General features: G+C 35.1%; 1 long non-coding RNA gene across 9 annotated transcripts in view; it reads left to right on the top strand.

Moving 5' to 3' along the window:
• The window catches only part of LOC110598920 (uncharacterized), a 379,394-nt gene that overhangs the window by 26,200 nt on the left and 338,683 nt on the right, over positions 1-14,511 (top strand). The gene's annotated exons all lie outside the window — the stretch shown is intronic.

Genomic DNA, 14,511 nt, shown 5'->3' with positions numbered 1-14,511 from the left:
TAAAAGACATTTAAAAAAGTGAATCTGAATCTATGCTCTTCCAAAATAATCAATTTTTAAAAAAATATCCAAAAAGATTTGTAATTTAGTTGTTCCTGGAATGAATTGGCAAGCAATTAAAAATATCTAAACACTTTATTATGGAGTTACAATCTAAATGACAATTTAGGAATGACCTCTAAGGATATTCTTTAAATTCTGTGCTGCATTTCATAAAACAAATTATAAATAAATCCCTTCCAGTATGTGAAATCTTGGTCTATCAAGTACTATTAACAGAAAACTATAGTTTGCTTAAACTTTGGGACAAATTTTGAAATACATTTATAATACAATTTCAATAAACCTTTATTTGCAGATGTATGTGATATATCATTTGATGTTTAGATTATCTACATAAGCATGCCAAAACTTATCTTTGTCAAATTAGAGTAAATGGAATATTTTAATTTCTTTTGGCTTTAGTCGAATATGTGTCCCCCAATTCAGTTTTTCCTCCTAAAATGAATTATCTTTCTAAATTTATTCTGTAAGCTCAAAAGGCTCTTTGCTCTTACATAAGTGGAGATCTGAATAATAAATAAATTTGCTTATCTCCTAATACTTTTCTAAATTAGGTACTGTCACTAATAATCACAGATAGTAAAAAGAAAAGGTCTATAGTTGAGTCTTTTTTTGCTTAGCTGGATAGTTATTAGTTATGTCTTCTCTGAAACATGCTAATGGATTATAATAAGCTATTATTCAGCATCTAGTGACAAATGAAGATAAATCTTCTTTAAAAAGGTTGCCTGAAGATAGGAAAAAAGAACTTACAGGAAATATATGGAAACCATAAAATCACATTTTACCTTAGATGCTGACATTCACTGTGTTCTCAGGGCCTGTTGATGCTAATCAAGATAGTTCTAAGGAAAGAAGATTAAATTTTTTTTTCTGGACTGTGCCTAGGACTTGCTCTGTACCTCTCATTCAGGGAAGATCAGAAACCTTTATTTAAAGTGGTGGTCCACCAATCAAAGTGAAGCAAAATGCAGGAAAAAAAAAATCTCTGCTCCTGCAATTAGCCCACACCCTTTTATTGCATGCAAGGACATTGACCCTGTAGGGTTTCATTATTTTTAATTGTAACTCAACCCTTGTGTTTATTCAGAGAACTGAATTACAGGGAAAACAGCAAGGGAAAAACGGACATAGGTTTTAAAGACAATCATTTTGGCGAGTTGAGGGAAATATACGTAAAATAGTTGCAAAACAAGCCATTATCTGTTTTGTGCAAGTATTTATCTGTAGATAAAGCTAGTGACCCAGTGCCAGCAATCTCAGGAGTTTCAAACTCAGGTTTATTGTGGTAAAAGTAACTCCTTTCCTTCCCTCCAACAGATATTCACTCTCGAGGTAAACACTAAAGTATCTTTCTGGGTTTGAAAGAGAAGGTGAAAATATTAGATGGATAATGAAAGTGTTGTGTTTTTTTTCCCATAGAATTTTCCAGGTATTTTCATATCCAAAGATAACTGATTCGAGAAAATCAAGCTTTTGTAAGACATTTTAATTCAACCTTCTGCAATAATCACTTTGGGTAAGGCTTTGAGTGCATATTCTTTGTGGGGAGGGGAGCAAGATTCAGAAGATTCTCCATGAACCAATCAGATAAATGGGCACAACTCTCACTTCACTCTTTAGATAAATCCATTTCTAGGCATTGGTATCAAGCCAGATTAATAAGGCAAATTTGGGTCTCTTGAAAGGTTAACATCAACATGGATGGGTTTTTCTCCATGAATAGATAAAAATATTGTAGCTATAGATAGAAAATCATCTGCTTTTGTTACATCTCTGCCCCTCTTAGTCTTTCCAAAGGTGTGATTTAAGCACAGAAGGAACAGTTTCTAAAGGGATGACTCAGTACACTCTAAGGAAGTAGAGATCTTGCCAATTATAGGGAATATGGAGGAAACTGGTATTTTGGAAGAAAGACATCTCCATAACCAAGTACAGGTCTAATAGCTTCAAATAATGTTTATCTAATAAGCTGTCCTTGGAAAACCATTTCTCCCACTTATAATAAAATTATCTTTAGGATGCAAAGAAATAATATCAGTGTGTTTTGTAAACAGTAAGATATTATTGAAATAAAAGTGTTATTCTCCCCACTCGCCCCAAACTCTGTTGCTTGATCAAGTCCCTTAGTCTCTGTGAGCCATGGTTTCTTTTTTCATAATATAAGGCTAATAATTTATAGCCACAGGCTTGTCTTGAAAATTCACTGAGATGATGAATATGTAACAGTTGCCAAACAGTGGATGCTTAATACATGTGTTGACTGTCCTTTTTGTGGGAGAAACTGCTTGAAACAGGGGGCCACAAGGACACTGAAGTGTGTGTGTGTGTGTGTGTGTTTGTGTGTGTTGTGTGTGTGTGTGTGTGTGTGTGTGTGTATGTGTGTGTGGGAGGAGGTGGTATGAACTCCAAGAATAGTTAAAGGAGAGACCCAGTGGTAGGCATTTCCTCTGTATGGAAATTGATGCTGAATCCATGAGACTGCTAAAATGGGGAATGATGGTATGTGTATGTTTTACAAGTTATGAGCATGATTATGGAATAGTGATGAAGTTGTTTTGGTAGGATTCATATGTTCTACTTTGCTCTTAAGCAAAATATCCAATAGATCATAGTTGATATTGCTTCTTCTTATCTTCAAAAGTCCTTCATGCTTACTCCTGTATTCTTCATTTTCAGATGTTTACCTGGTATTTTTTTTTTCTCTTCCAATATCTTGCATACCAACAGCAAAGTTTTCTTAAATACCGGTTTCAGCACTTCGCTGCCCTACTCACAAACTTTTTAAGGATCTTAAGGCTATCATGTAAAATTTACTCTCTGTAATTAGACAGTTAAATTAACATTTCAACTTACCTTTACAATTTTTTCTCTCACTTTATGTGAGCTACTGTGCATTGATACAGTAATAATGACTGTTGCAATCAGTTGGAGTTGGTTTCATTTAGCTGTATGTTTTTGGGAAAGTTGATAAGTATCCTAATAAGTTCTATGAATCATATTTTAATTACAAGAAAATTGGAAATTAGTATAAAATTAATTTCTTCTAGTCATTATAGTTGTTGAGGCAATAACTGCAGCTGACAAATAATGTTGGTCATGACTGTACCTATATGAAGAACAATCAGAGTGCTGATAAAAAGCTATAATATGCTTGCATCCAGAGTACAGCAAAAATGAACAACAAACAAAACCCCTTATGTAATATGCTACAGAAAAACTCATACGAAAAATTCTAGGGCAAGGAGATCCTGCAGAAGATGTTAGTAGAGTGACTAAGAATACATCTGTTTAAATTCCCTCTGTTACTTACATTTAATATTTTCATTTGTAAAATGTGATTTATGATGTCAACATTAGTTTAATAAAGTTTAAATGTAATAATAAATATTAAGTACATATTTAGTATGCAGAAGATGTCTATTGATCATGAATTATTATTATTGTTGAAATAAAGAAACATGTATGCTAAGTGTACTTCATATTGGACTTTTTAAAGGATTATTGAGGTAGAAAATAAGTACAAAAAGTATATCAGTACAAAAAGTAACACATGTTTAGTGTATACATACTCATGATATCATCATTACAAACAAGGCAGTAAACATATCCATCACCTCCAAAAATTTCCTTGTGTTATTCTGTGGGGCGTTTTTTTATTTTTGTAATTAACTTAGCATGAGGTCTATCTTAATATATTTAAACATATTTTGTGGTACTTGGAATTGAATCTAGGGGTGCTTAACTACCGAGTCACTCTCCAGCCCTTTTTAAAATTTTACTTTTGAGACAAGGTCTTGCTAAGTTGCTGAGGCTGGCCTTCAACTTTCCATCTTCTTTCCTCAACCTCCTGAGTCACTAGGATTTCAGGTGTGCTCCATGGTACCTGGTTCTTGACATATTTTATAGTGCACAATATAGTTTTCTTAACTATAGGCCCTACTGTATGTTGTACAGTAGGTCTCTAGAACTTATTCATCTTGTAGATGAATAACATAACTTTTATCCGTTTTTCCCTCCTTCTACTTCCTGCTTCTGTGTGTGTTTAGTTTAGAAACCTCATATAAGTAGAATTATGCAGTATTTGTTCTTCAGTGACTAGCTTATTTCAGTTGGCATGTCTTCTAGGTTCATCTACATTGTTGTCCATGCAGGACTTCCCTCTTTTTGAGGATGAATAATATCCCATTATATGTATATACCATGTTTTCTTTACCCATTCATCTGTTGATAGACATTTAGATTGTTCTCTATCTTATTGCTATCTATCTTATTCTTAGATATTGTGAATAAAGCTGCTATGAACATGGTGGGTCTTTCCAACTTTTCTACCCTCTTAATACTTATTGCTTAAAGTTCTAATTAGATTTTACCTCTTTTATAACTCCTTCTCTAACCATTCTATTCCACTGTGATTTTTCCCTTCTCTGAATTCCAAATATTTGTTTTTTCCATATTTTTATTGGTGCATTGTTAATATATACAATAGTGGGATTTGTTGTTACATAATCATCCAGGCACCCAATATAACAGTCTAATTTGATTGTTCCATAGTATTTACCTATTACCCGACACCACTTTCTCTTCTGATCTCCCTTTGATTTTTATGAGATCCACCCTTTCCACATTTCTTTCTTATTTTCTTCTCTAGCTTCCACATATGAATGAAAAGATATGACTCTTAGCTTTTGGAGTTTGGCTTACTTAGCTTAACCATAATGTTCTCAAGTTCCATCCATTTCCCTGCAAATGACATAATTTCATTCTTCTTTTTTTGGCGCAGGGGGTGGTGGTGTAACCAGGGATTAAACTCAGGGGCACTTGGCCACTGAGCCACATCCCCAGATCTGTTTTGTATTTTATTTAGAGACAGGGTCTCACTGAGTTGCTTAGCACCTCACTTTTGCTGAGGCTGGCTTTGAAATCGTGATACTCCTGCCTCAGCCTCCTGAGCTGCTGAGGTTATAGACGTGTGTCCCTGTGCTTGGCTCATTCTTCTATATGACTGAATAAAACTCCATTTTGTATATATACCATGTTTTCTTTAGCCATTCATCTCTTGGTGAACACCTAAACTGGTTTCATAGTTTGGCTATTATGAATTGTTCTGGTATAAACATGGATATACATGTATCAATATAGTATGACTTTAATTCTTTATGTTAAATACCAAGGAGTGGTATAGCTGAATCATAAGGTAGTTTCACTCTTAGTGTTTTGAGGAACCTTTATATACTGATTTCTGTACTGGTTGTACTAATTTGCAGTCCTCTCAACAGTATAAAAGTGCTCCTTTTCCCTACATCCCTTCCAGCATTTATTATTGCTTGTATTCTTGATGACTGCTATTCTGATTGGCATGACATTAAATCTCAGTATAGTTTTGATTTGTGTTTCCATAATTGCTAAATATGTTGAATATTTTTTCATATATTTGTTGGCCATTTGTATTTCTCCTTTTGAGAAATGTCTGTTTAGTTCATTTGCCCATTTATTAATTGGATTATTTGCTTTCTTTTTGTGTTCAGTTTTTTGAGTTCTTTTTGTATTCTGGATATTAATCCTTGTCAGAAGAGTAGCTAGCAAATATTTCCTCCTGTTCCATAGGTTTTCTCTTCAGAATTCTCTCTTAAGAATATTAACTGTTCTTAATAGTTTCCTTTGCTGTGCAGAAGCTTTTTAATTTATGGGATTCCATTTGTTAATTATTTTTTCCTATATTTTATTTGTTCTAATTAGTTATGCATGACAATAGAATGCATTTTGACACATCATACATAAATGGAGTATAACTTCTCATTCTTCTGGTTCTACATGATGTAGAGTTACATTGGCCGTGTAATAATATATGAACATAGGGAAATAATGTCTGATTCATTCTACTATCACACCTGCTTCCATATTTCCTTCCCTCCTTTTACTCTCTGCTCATCCAAAATACTTCTATTCTTCCCTAGCCACTTATTAATTTTTGATATGATTTCCTGAGCTTTAGAAGTTCTGTTGAGGAAGTTGTTGCCAGTGCCTGTATTGGAGTATTGGCCATATGCTTTCTTCTAGTAATTGAAAAGTTTCTGGTCTAATTCCTAGATCTTTGATACATTTTGAATTGACTTTAGTGAGGGATATAGCTCATTCTTTGACACATGAATAATCAGTTTTCTGTGCACCACTTGTTAAAAAGGCTCTTTTTGCCAATGTATGTTTTTGGTATTTGTTGTTAAGGATCATGTTATCCTACCTATGTGGGTTTGTCTCTGACTCTTATACTCTTGTTTCATTGTTCTGTGTATGTGTTTTTATGCTAGTACCATACAGTCTTTGTTATTATAGCTCTGAGTATATTTTCAAGTTGTTCATTGTGATTTTGCTTTTTTGGCTTAGTTGTTTTGTCTATTCTGGGTCTTTTATTTTTCCCAAATGAATCTTAGGACTGTTTTTCTAGTTCTGACAAATCTCTCAAGGATTGTTGCTAGAAAGACAGGCTAATTGGGACCAAAGGAAGAAAGTGGCATCAAGAGAGGGTTTGTTGTTAGATGGAAAAAAAAAAAAGAATAGAGAAGGTTGCTCCATGGTAGGAAACCCAGAAAGCAGACAGGCTGCTTCTCATCAAGGTGGGTGAAAAAAAAAAAAAAGGACAGGGGAGGACTTTATTGGGATTTAATACTAGACATTCAAAGCAGATTGGGGACTCAGGAGATTGGATATAATAAAGTAAGGAACAAATCCCCAGTACCACCACTGCTGCAGGAGGTACCAGGCAAAGCAGTCCCCCCACCAGCAAAATGGAAGGATAAGGGAATTAAAGGAACACACAATTTTAGGAGACCTGAGATGTGTCAGTGTATGGAGAATTTAGAGATCAGGGAGACTGCATGACTAAAAGGCATTCTGCACAACATCCTTGTGTTGTGTTGTGCCCCATCTTTCCTGACTGTGTGTGAAGGACAGAGGGAGGAACCATTTTGTAGCTGCAGTATTGTGACCAGCAGCTGGGAGACCAGCCAATTCCTGGCAAACCAGAGTTTGCCCCAAAATACAGACTTGGCAAATACATACTGCACAACATGGAGTGTGCCTAAGTGACCAGAAAATCAAATATGGACAAGGGTTTACATAGGGGAATACTGGTCGTGGAAACCCACTAGCCCTCCCCCTTATCCCCTAATCTTGCTGCCTCCAGCTGGGCTGGGAGAGATGCTCCTGGAATTTGAAAGGGAAGGGGTGGGAGAGATTGAGTTTGGAGACTAAACCCAAGACTAGGAAACATGCAGTCTGTAGGTAACAGAGTAGGCTAAGAATTGGCTCCTCCACCACACAAATGGAACCCAGGGTTGCAGTCTTCCAGAGTGGACTGGAAAATCTCCAGACTAATTAGCATTCAGTGAAGAACCTGGAGCCTACCTAAGCCTAAACTCTGTTTCCGGGAGTTCTGCCTACAAGTTTATCTCTCTTACTCCAACAACCTACTACAAGGGTGGAGCAATTATCACACTCCAGATGACCCACTTAACACTGCTGAGAAGGGACCTGAGAATCTTTTGAACTCCAGTGGAACAATGGAAACAATTTTTGAACTTTTCATAGAAATCTTTTTTTTTTCCTTTTCTCTGTTTAATTGTGACCTTACTGGTTCATGCTTATACATATTCATATTTGTTTTTTTCTAATTTCTAGCATTTTTGAAGCCAGTTATTTTTCATGAGTCAGTATTTTGAGGCATAGGATGTTTGATTAGAATATTTGGTCTTGTTTATTAATCCCTTCTGCCAGCCTATGTCTTTTAATTGGAGAATTGAGGTCATTTACATTCATCATTATTACAGTGAGATGTTTATTAATTCCTGGTATTTTGATTTATTTTTAATATTTAATTTGGACCTCTTTCTCATTTGCTTAGCTATCTTTTAGATGACATTTGTCTATTTACAAACACTGGAATTTGTTCTTTATTTCTTCTGTGTATAGTTATTTCTCTCAATATTTTCTGTAGGGATGGCTTAGTAGTTATGAATTAATTTAGTTTCTGCTTATTTTAAAGGTATTTGTTTCTTCTTTAATTCTGAAGAATAGCCTTGCTGGATATAGCAATGTTGTTTGACAGTTATTTTTTTCAGGGCTTGAAACATCATTCCAATTCCCTTTGGATTTTAGAGTTTGTGCTGAGAAATCAGAAGTAATTTTGATTGGCTTGCTTCTCAATGTAGCATGATGTTTTTCTCTTGAGGCTTTAAAATTCTCTCTCTCTGTGTGTGTGTGTGTGTGTGTGTGTGTGTGTTAGGCATTTTAATTACCATGTATCATAGAGAGGGTCTTCTTTGATCTTCTCTATTTGGGCTGCTGAATGCCTCCTGAATCTAGATGTCCATCTGAATTTCAATGTTTTTATCATTAATTTGGCATTTATATACTATGTTGTGACAGTTTGCTTATTATAGATATTTAACATTTTATTCTCTTTACTGTCTTTTAATGTTTTGGATATAGTTTTCATTCTTTTTAATGCTATGAAACATTCCTGTAATATTGAAATAATTCTACTAAGTTGTATCTTTTGTTGTTCTATGTGTATTGTAACAACTAATGTTTGGATGGTATTTACTATGAGTAGGTATTAGTTTGGATGTTTTACATATATTAATTTAATCCTCATAAGAATTTTATAAAGAAGTTTCTATTTTATCCTTTTATGAACAATAGAACTCTGGCATCTGGATCCAGTGCCTTTTCTCTTATGTACAGTTTCAAAATTAATTCAATCACCAAGTTAAAGACAGGGACCTATCAGTCATTGGCAGATGCAGATGAAAATTCACTTGTCTATAGGGGTTTTATTAGATACTTACAAAAAGATGATACATACAAAAATCATTAATAAAATATACAAGTACTAATAAATTAATAACTTAGAAAACATATATTATCAGAGGTGTAAACTCATGTGGGTTAACCTTCAAAATAAGAATGCTACAGGATAGTGATTCTAAATTAGGGAATATTTTTGCCCACACAGGGAAAATTTGCCATCTAAGAAATATTGGAAAGAGATTTTTAACTGTCACAATTTGCCCTGGGTTGGAAGAATGGAGAGGATTTTCTCCTGGCATCTAGTGAATAGAGGCCAGTGTTCAGCCCTGCACAAAAACATTCTGCTCCAAATGTCAATAGTTCAGTTCCAAATGTCATGAGATTTGGAACTTCTAGGAAAGAATGCTTTATAATTTTGGAAGTAGAGAAATTCTTTGGGGCTTTTGGGCTAGGTGTGAGGAGAATAGATGCAACCTGGTCTTTGGAGGAAGGATGAGATTCAACAAGATATTCAATTATAGTTGGTGACTGAATAGATAAGTATTAAGTATTTCAGGGAAAGAATCTGATGGAATATCATGTATAAGCTTGAGTAGAAGGGAAAAATGGGAAGAGAGTATAGTCATTTTGGGTAATGGCCAATATTTCAAGCTTCCATTTTAGGTCAATAAAAGCAATAATAGAAGTTTCTAGAATAGTGCTGGGTTTGGTGGAGCACACCTGTAATCCTAGTGGCTCAGGAGGTTGAGGCAGGAGAATCACAAGTTCAAAGTTAGCCTAAGTTGACTACAAATCAATGGACCTTTATTTTATCTGTTTATATGTGGTGCTGAGAATTGAACCCAATGCCTTGCATATGCTAGGCAAGAGCTCCACCACTGAGCTACAACGCAGCCCGTAAATGTACTATTAAGGCTTATGTTTTTCCTGATTATTTTTTCAGATTTAACTTTATCACAAAAAAAACACTTGAACTATTTCTAACAGACATGGATTCTAGTAATGATTGAGGAATCTCTATTATGAATCTTAGACACTGCATTTCAGGACATATGAAAGGATGGCTTAAATATCATCACATATATCATCCCCACCACCCCCGCTTTTGGAATTTTTTGGCCATGAAAAAGTTTGGAGGATTTTAGTGAATGTTTGATAGAGCAAGGTAATGGTTGGTTGTAAAAATGTAGGACTCTGAACCAATTGATGTATAAATATAAGATCTACTTCTCTTTAATGGCAGTCAGAATTTCTTATTTGGACAAGTTGATGAAGACATACTTGCTCTTCTGTTGTCTCAGCATTTCTGGCTGGAACACAGAAATGCAAAGAGGTACAAAACTGCATTCAAAATGATAGAGAAAGTACAGATGATGAAGCATATGCTTTTGCCCTTTCAACTAGCAGGATATATTTATCTCTGACTGTTTGTACCATGGTTTTCAGGATATAATAAAATCTAGCATAAAATAAGGGAGGAAGAGAAGACTATCTATTAGGTTCTACTTCCACTCTAGGCCTATTTATTTCCCTATGTTATTATATTTATTCTTCCCAAGAACTCTAGGAGGCAGGTATTATGATCCCTATTAGAAAAGGAGATTCACTACCCAAACACTGGGAAAAAAAGGCCTGCTTCCCACCCACCTCCCTAGAGGGTTTGCAAGAGCACTAGATAGGGAAACTTCCACAGTTCTATAGGTCTACTCTGCCCAAAATATTCCTGAAATATACTGCTAGCCTCTGGAAATACTCCTTGAAGAAAAGATCCTGTGATCAAAAAGAGCACTGCATTTTAAGACCTAAGCAAATTACTGGTTCTGAAAAACCTTATAGTAAAGAAAATATAAAAACTTTTCCCCAAACTTAGTTTTCTTATAACATTTGCTTACTTGTGGAACTGATGTCCTTTGGAATACCCTTTAGGAAATACTATTATGACCTGAAATGAGAGCTCCTTGAAGTTAGAGGAATATTTTACTATCAGTTATCTTCAGTGCCTATCATATAAGAGGTCTTGGGAAGTTTGTTAAATAAGTAGCAAGTAGACAAACACTGACATCTCTATTCCAGCTACTCCAACAGATCTACCTGGGATGAAGGGGTAGCACAATAACTCACAGTGTGAGGGGGAAGAACCCTTGTCCTTCAGTATTGCATCTAAGGACATTTATGCCATCTCTCCTTCTCTCCTGAAATGTTTGAATAACTTGATTGATCCTCACATTGTGCTGGAGGATGATGGAATAAAAATGAGAAAGTAACCATTTATTAAGTGTCTGAAAAATACAATGGAAAGATACTTTTTCTGTTTTCATTTAATCTTCATATCAGCCTTAAAGTCAAACTTATTGTCTCTGTCTTTGGAGATGGTAACACAGGTTCAGACAGATTAAGGAATTTACTAAAGATACATATCTGATAAGCATGTCAGAATCTGCATCCAGGTTAGTTTGACTCCAGAATCCATGTATGCTCTGCTCTACTCATACTGCTCATAGGCAGGAAACTGAATTTGAATGGACTCTCCCAATACACCATTATATAATTTGAAACTTTCTTGTGATTTAAATATGTTGAGAATGTTCAGTTGTACAAGTTGGTAAAATAGAAGGAAGTCCACAATTAACTTTCATCTTAGTGATGAGTCCTTCTTCAATTTGTTATAAAACAAACACAACAAAACAAATCAGTTGCTACCATTCTAAAGTCTAGAGTTGTAAATAATGTGAAAGTCCTTGGCCTGTGTGCATATTGCATTACTTTGTTGTTTTGGAAGATAGTCTCCTCACTCATTTCTTAGTTAACTTCAGTTTTTAAACTGTCAAAGACAAGAGAAATCACTGATTTGTTTTGTAAGAGCTGGTCAGAACTAGTAGTCTCTTCTTAAAGGCCTAAACCAACTTGAAAATCACATTTTAGCCAATATGCATTTTTTTTTTCTGATAGGCAATGTCTGAAGGTGTCTTTGGGGGTAATTATCCAGGGAAAATATAGGTCATTAAAACCAAGAAATGGGTAGGCTCTTGTTCCTTCAAACCAATGGATCATTAGTAGAAGCAAGCCAAAAGTCAGCATATCTTAAATTTTAGGGGTTTCATGAATCAGTTAAGACACCATTTAGAAACTTTTTAATATTTGTGAGATAAAAACATGCTAAAAAATTATGAAATATAAATTACCACGTTGGTTCATTTCTCCAGATGATTCCTTTAGATATGTGACAGCTAATGATTATAAATGATATAAACCAATAATAACTAATATTAATGAGCACTTACAGGTGTTGGGAACATACTAAACACTTGATATGCATTATCTCATTTACAACTTGGAAGTTCTGGTTAGCAGCATCTCTCCTTCTAAATGATAACTATGACCAAACCTGGGAAGAAATGCTCCCTTCAACAGGGCAAATGTCCTTTTTTTTTTTTTTTTTTACTTTCTTATACCTCGGTGGCTTTATTCACATATGTTACTATTGTCTGGGTAGACATTTTAGATTTTCATACATGCTCTAAATCTTAAGAGTTTACCCTTATCTCCCATTATACCATACAAGATAACTGTGGCTAAATTATTCTTTCCATTAACATAACAACCTGTGGCTTTTACCATTATAAACTGTAAGAATAAAATATGCTTCTTAATTTTTGAAAGCAAAATAGGGGCAGATGAATTGTCAGTCTTCATGGAGACAGGATGTCAGCCAAGATTGTGTAATTGCTGTGATGTCTGCCAGCAGCTCTATGATTTTGCAGGCACTGTGGTTCTCTCCTCTGCTGACAGCCACTAGTATAGAGACACAGCTATTCTCTGTTTCATTTTAAATGATTCAGTTGTTACCAACTATTTCTAAGTCTCCAGTTTGAATCTTCCAAGAGAGGAGCACAACTAGTTGAACTAGTCACCATTTTGTGTAGGAGGCCAGTATTGAGCAGAGCTTTTGAGTGAGGGTATCTCATAGACTGTTGGCCAGGTAAAGTATGCATCCCTAATCCAGACATTTGTAGCCAGGGAGGCAGAGTAAAATGGTATAGACATGATTAAGAAATCTCTTACAAGGGAAGTGGTCTTAGCAGGTATATTAAAACTGCTACATACTTTTCTTGGATTGTTTAGGTTAAGTTTCTTGACACAATCATTATATTTTTTAAAAAAGTTAAAATCAGACAATTTTAGCAGTTTATAATGAGCAGCAGAGTTCTCATTATATATAGCCAAACTACTCATCATATTACTCATGTCTCCCTAGAGAAAGACTTAAGAGAAATTGTAATCATATAATTCTATTTGAACGTAAATATTAGACATCAAAAGATTGACATATTGCTTATGTGAAGGATATATATAGTTCAAGATAGAGATGGACTTATCCACCAGGCCTGGACTACATGGAGTTCCTTAGCTTCAAATTCCTGCATCTTTCACATGTTACAGATGGCCTTACAAATGGTTTGGTTCACTGGGAAATTCTCCTTCAGGAGGTGATGTTTGACTAGACACTGCCAGTGGTGTTCTCTATGACTTGCCTTTTTCTATTCTTTTCTTTTTTCCTTTGTGGTGCTGGAAATTGAACTTGGGGCCTTGAGCATGCTAGGAAAGTGCTCTACCACTGAGCCATATCCCTAGCCCTTATGACTTGCCTTTTTCTAAAGATGGCATGTTGGTCAGGATTTTCCAGAGAAACAGAAACAATAAGACGATATATGTGTATGTGTGTGTATGTGTGTGTGTGTGTGTGTGTGTGTGTGTGTGTGTGTGTAATACATCTCAATACACACACATATACCCACATATATTTTTATATACATATATTTTTATATATTATGTATATATATCTTTTATCAAGAATTGACTCATATTATGATGGAGGATGAAAAGTCTAAGATCTGTGGTTGGCCAGCTGGAGAAGGAGAACCAGTGGTGTAGCTCTAATCTCCAAGATGGCAGAATTGAGACCCAGGACAGCTGATGTTTCAGCTGAAGTCAGAAAGTAAGAAAAACTTAATGCCCCAGTTTTTATGTAGTCAAACAGAAGTTCTCTGATGGTCTGCTGCTTTGTTCTGTGCAAGCTTTCGATTGATTGGATGAAGACCACCCACACTGGGAAGGGCAATTTGCTTTACTCAGTCTTTGATTCAAATGTTTATCTTATCCAGAAGTATCCTTACAGATATACTCATAATAATTAATATTTTACCAGATATCTGAGCAACGTGGTGCCTGGTCAATTTAATATACAACATTAGTCATTACAGATAGCATTTAGTATTTTTATTTTAGCTATAGAATTGTTAGTTTCTTTTCAAGATAAACATAAAGATTTTATTTCTATATTGTAAAAATAATATATGACCCTCCTTGGCACTTCAACCAATTCAACTCATCCCAGACAAGTCTCTGGTTGTTTACTGTGTCATTGTGGTTGTGGAATCTGAAGTATGGTAGTCTACTGCAAATAACTGTCTCCCAAGATTGTGACGTGACTATAGTCAAGACCAACATTGTAGCATTTAGTTGGGAAACAAAACCAATACGGAACTCTATGGAATGCAACCTGCCCTTAAAATAGGGGCCTATTAACATTTTCTCACACCCACTACTGTGGGCGAGTGGTTCTCAGGTATAGTCTGGGAA

The sequence above is a fragment of the Ictidomys tridecemlineatus genome, chromosome 9 (assembly GCF_052094955.1).
Source record: "Ictidomys tridecemlineatus isolate mIctTri1 chromosome 9, mIctTri1.hap1, whole genome shotgun sequence".
Classification (NCBI taxonomy): domain Eukaryota; kingdom Metazoa; phylum Chordata; class Mammalia; order Rodentia; family Sciuridae; genus Ictidomys; species Ictidomys tridecemlineatus.
The sequence above is the reverse complement of the archived record's forward strand: the minus strand, read 5'-3'. Positions and strand labels throughout refer to the sequence as shown.